The sequence below is a fragment of the Anopheles coustani genome, unplaced genomic scaffold (genome assembly GCF_943734705.1).
Source record: "Anopheles coustani unplaced genomic scaffold, idAnoCousDA_361_x.2 scaffold_50_ctg1, whole genome shotgun sequence".
NCBI classification, from domain to species: Eukaryota; Metazoa; Arthropoda; class Insecta; order Diptera; family Culicidae; genus Anopheles; species Anopheles coustani.
The window spans coordinates 172,501-177,500 of record NW_026525433.1 but is presented as its reverse complement, the minus strand read 5'-3'; the positions used below and the strand labels follow the sequence as shown (position 1 = coordinate 177,500).

Below are 5,000 nucleotides of genomic sequence, written 5' to 3'. Positions count from 1 at the left end.
AAAAAGTGCTTCGAACCACCTTGGAAGTTGCTTTGGTGTGGTTGGGAATACGTAAAAAGTACTTCGAACCACCTTGGAAGTTGCTTTGGTGTGGTTGGAATCACGTAAAAAGTGCTTCGAACCACCTTAAATGTTGTTTGGATGTGGATGAAATTGCTTAGTTCCTAGTTTTTTTTTTTTTTTTTTTTACGTTTTTAGTTAAAGAAAAAAAAAGTTTTTCGGTTGGAATTACGTAAAAAGTGCTTCGAACCACCTTCGAAGTTGCTTTGGTGTGGTTGGGAATACGTAAAAAGTGCTTCGAACCACCTTGGAAGTTGCTTTGGTGTGGTTGGGAATACGTAAAAAGTACTTCGAACCACCTTGGAAGTTGCTTTGGTGTGGTTGGAATCACGTAAAAAGTGCTTCGAACCACCTTAAATGTTGTTTGGATGTGGATGAAATTGCTTAGTTCCTAGTTTTTTTTTTTTTGTTTTTTTTTTTTTTGTTAAAGAAAAAAAAAGTTTTTCGGTTGGAATTACGTAAAAAGTACTTCGAACCACCTTGGAAGTTGCTTTGGTGTGGTTGGGAATACGTAAAAAGTGCTTCGAACCACCTTGGAAGTTGCTATGGTGTGGTTGGGAATACGTAAAAAGTACTTCGAACCACCTTGGAAGTTGCTTTGGTGTGGTTGGAATCACGTAAAAAGTGCTTCGAACCACCTTAAATGTTGTTTGGATGTGGATGAAATTGCTTAGTTCCTAGTTTTTTTTTTTTTTTTTTTTTTTTTTTTTTTTTTTTTTTTTTTTTTTTTTTTTTTTTTTTTTTTTTTTTTTTTTGTTAAGTTTTTAGTTAAAGAAAAAAAAAGTTTTTCGGTTGGAATTACGTAAAAAGTACTTCGAACCACCTTGGAAGTTGCTTTGGTGTGGTTGGGAATACGTAAAAAGTGCTTCGAACCACCTTGGAAGTTGCTTTGGTGTGGTTGGGAATACGTAAAAAGTACTTCGAACCACCTTGGAAGTTGCTTTGGAGTGGTTGGAATCACGTAAAAAGTGCTTCGAACCACCTTAAATGTTGTTTGGATGTGGATGAAATTGCTTAGTTCCTAGTTTTTTTTTTTTTTTTTTTTTTTTTTTTACGTTTTTAGTTAAAGAAAAAAAAAGTTTTTCGGTTGGAATTACTTAAAAAGTGCTTCGAACCACCTTGGAAGTTGCTTTGGTGTCGTTGGGAATACGTAAAAAGTGCTTCGAACCACCTTGGAAGTTGCTTTGGTGTGGTTGGGAATACGTAAAAAGTACTTCGAACCACCTTGGAAGTTGCTTTGGAGTGGTTGGAATCACGTAAAAAGTGCTTCGAACCACCTTAAATGTTGTTTGGATGTGGATGAAATTGCTTAGTTCCTAGTTTTTTTTTTTTTTTTTTTTTTTTTTTTTTTACGTTTTTAGTTAAAGAAAAAAAAAGTTTTTCGGTTGGAATTACGTAAAAAGTACTTCGAACCACCTTGGAAGTTGCTTTGGAGTGGTTGGAATCACGTAAAAAGTGCTTCGAACCACCTTAAATGTTGTTTGGATGTGGATGAAATTGCTTAGTTCCTAGTTTTTTTTTTTTTTTTTTTTTTTTTTTTTTACGTTTTTAGTTAAAGAAAAAAAAAGTTTTTCGGTTGGAATTACGTAAAAAGTGCTTCGAACCACCTTGGAAGTTGCTTTGGTGTGGTTGGGAATACGTAAAAAGTACTTCGAACCACCTTGGAAGTTGCTTTGGTGTGGTTGGAATCACGTAAAAAGTGCTTCGAACCACCTTAAATGTTGTTTGGATGTGGATGAAATTGCTTAGTTCCTGGTTTTTTTTTTTTTTCTTTTTTTACGTTTTTAGTTAAAGAAAAAAAAAGTTTTTCGGTTGGAATTACGTAAAAAGTGCTTCGAACCACCTTGGAAGTTGCTTTGGTGTGGTTGAGAATACGTAAAAAGTGCTTCGAACCACCTTGGAAGTTGCTTTGGTGTGGTTGGGAATACGTAAAAAGTACTTCGAACCACCTTGGAAGTTGCTTTGGTGTGGTTGGAATCACGTAAAAAGTGCTTCGAACCACCTTAAATGTTGTTTGGATGTGGATGAAATTGCTTAGTTCCTGGTTTTTTTTTTTTTTTTTTTTTACGTTTTTAGTTAAAGAAAAAAAAAGTTTTTCGGTTGGAATTACTTAAAAAGTGCTTCGAACCACCTTGGAAGTTGCTTTGGTGTCGTTGGGAATACGTAAAAAGTGCTTCGAACCACCTTGGAAGTTGCTTTGGTGTGGTTGGGAATACGTAAAAAGTACTTCGAACCACCTTGGAAGTTGCTTTGGAGTGGTTGGAATCACGTAAAAAGTGCTTCGAACCACCTTAAATGTTGTTTGGATGTGGATGAAATTGCTTAGTTCCTAGTTTTTTTTTTTTTTTTTTTTTTTTTTTTTTACGTTTTTAGTTAAAGAAAAAAAAAGTTTTTCGGTTGGAATTACGTAAAAAGTACTTCGAACCACCTTGGAAGTTGCTTTGGAGTGGTTGGAATCACGTAAAAAGTGCTTCGAACCACCTTAAATGTTGTTTGGATGTGGATGAAATTGCTTAGTTCCTAGTTTTTTTTTTTTTTTTTTTTTTTTTTTTTTTTTACGTTTTTAGTTAAAGAAAAAAAAAGTTTTTCGGTTGGAATTACTTAAAAAGTGCTTCGAACCACCTTGGAAGTTGCTTTGGTGTGGTTGAGAATACGTAAAAAGTGCTTCGAACCACCTTGGAAGTTGCTTTGGTGTGGTTGGGAATACGTAAAAAGTACTTCGAACCACCTTGGAAGTTGCTTTGGTGTGGTTGGAATCACGTAAAAAGTGCTTCGAACCACCTTAAATGTTGTTTGGATGTGGATGAAATTGCTTAGTTCCTGGTTTTTTTTTTTTTTTTTTTTTTACGTTTTTAGTTAAAGAAAAAAAAAGTTTTTCGGTTGGAATTACGTAAAAAGTGCTTCGAACCACCTTGGAAGTTGCTTTGGTGTGGTTGAGAATACGTAAAAAGTGCTTCGAACCACCTTGGAAGTTGCTTTGGTGTGGTTGGGAATACGTAAAAAGTACTTCGAACCACCTTGGAAGTTGCTTTGGTGTGGTTGGAATCACGTAAAAAGTGCTTCGAACCACCTTAAATGTTGTTTGGATGTGGATGAAATTGCTTAGTTCCTGGATTTTTTTTTTTTTTTTTTTACGTTTTTAGTTAAAGAAAAAAAAAGTTTTTCGGTTGGAATTACGTAAAAAGTGCTTCGAACCACCTTGGAAGTTGCTTTGGTGTGGTTGAGAATACGTAAAAAGTGCTTCGAACCACCTTGGAAGTTGCTTTGGTGTGGTTGGGAATACGTAAAAAGTACTTCGAACCACCTTGGAAGTTGCTTTGGTGTGGTTGGAATCACGTAAAAAGTGCTTCGAACCACCTTAAATGTTGTTTGGATGTGGATGAAATTGCTTAGTTCCTGGTTTTTTTTTTTTTTTTTTTTTTTACGTTTTTAGTTAAAGAAAAAAAAAGTTTTTCGGTTGGAATTACGTAAAAAGTGCTTCGAACCACCTTGGAAGTTGCTTTGGTGTAGTTGGGAATACGTAAAAAGTACTTCGAACCACCTTAAATGTTGTTTGGATGTGGATGAAATTGCTCAGTTCCTAGTTTTTTTTTTTTTTTTTTTTTTTAAGTTTTTAGTTGAAGAAAAAAAAAGTTTTTCGGTTGGAATTACGTAAAAAGTGCTTCGAACCACCTTGGAAGTTGCTTTGGTGTGGCTGGGAATACGTTAAAAGTACTTCGAACCACCTTGGAAGTTGCTTTGGTGTGGTTGGGAACTCGTAAAAAGTACTTCGAACCACCTTGGAAGTTGCTTTGGTGTGGTTGGGAATACGTAAACAGTACTTCGAACCACCTTAAATGTTGTTTGGATGTGGATGAAATTGCTTAGCTCCTAGTTTTTTTTTTTTTTTTTTTTTTTAAAGTTTTTAATAAAAGAAAAAAAAAGTTTTTCGGTTGGAATTACGTAAAAAGTGCTTCGAACCACCTTGGAAGTTGCTTTGGTGTGGTTGGGAATACGTAAAAAGTACTTCGAACCACCTTGGAAGTTGCTTTGGTGTGGTTGGAATCACGTAAAAAGTGCTTCGAACCACCTTAAATGTTGTTTGGATGTGGATGAAATTGCTTAGTTCCTAGTTTTTTTTTTTTTTTTTTTTTTAGTTTTTAGTTAAAGAAAAAAAAAGTTTTTCGGTTGGAATTACGTAAAAAGTGCTTCGAACCACCTTGGAAGTTGCTTTGGTGTGGTTGGAATCACTTAAAAAGTGCTTCGAACCACCTTAAATGTTGTTTGGATGTGGATGAAATTGCTTAGTTCCTAGTTTTTTTTTTTTTTTTTTTTTTTTTTTTAATTTTTTATTTGAAGAAAAAAAAATTTTTTGGGTTGGAATTACGTAAAAAGTGCTTCGAACCACCTTGGAAGTTGCTTTGGTGTGGTTGCGAATACGTAAAAAGTGCTTCGAACCACCTTGGAATTGCTTTGGTGTGGTTGGGAATACGTAAAAACTACTTCGAACCACCTTGGAAGTTGTTTTGGTGTGGTTGGGAATACGTAAAAAGTGCTTCGAACCACCTTGGAAGTTGCTTTGGTGTGGTTGGGAATACGTAAAAAGTACTTCGAACCACCTTGGAAGTTGCTTTGGTGTGGTTGGAATCACGTAAAAAGTGCTTCGAACCACCTTAAATGTTGTTTGGATGTGGATGAAATTGCTTAGTTCCTGGTTTTTTTTTTTTTTTTTTTTTTACGTTTTTAGTTAAAGAAAAAAAAAGTTTTTCGGTTGGAATTACTTAAAAAGTGCTTCGAACCACCTTGGAAGTTGCTTTGGTGTGGTTGGGAATACGTAAAAAGTGCTTCGAACCACCTTGGAAGTTGCTTTGGTGTGGTTGGGAATACGTAAAAAGTACTTCGAACCACCTTGGAAGTTGCTTTGGTGTGGTTGGAATCACGTAAAAAGTGCTTCGAACCAC

At 35.2% G+C, this 5,000-nt stretch overlaps 1 long non-coding RNA gene across 4 annotated transcripts in view; it reads left to right on the top strand.

Moving 5' to 3' along the window:
- The window catches only part of LOC131271306 (uncharacterized), a 122,551-nt gene that overhangs the window by 48,909 nt on the left and 68,642 nt on the right, over window positions 1-5,000 (top strand). For all 4 annotated transcript variants that reach the window (XR_009180109.1, XR_009180106.1, XR_009180107.1 and 1 more), the window contains exon 2: window positions 742-827. This is a non-coding gene — a long non-coding RNA (uncharacterized LOC131271306). The remainder of the gene's footprint in view (window positions 1-741; window positions 828-5,000) is intronic.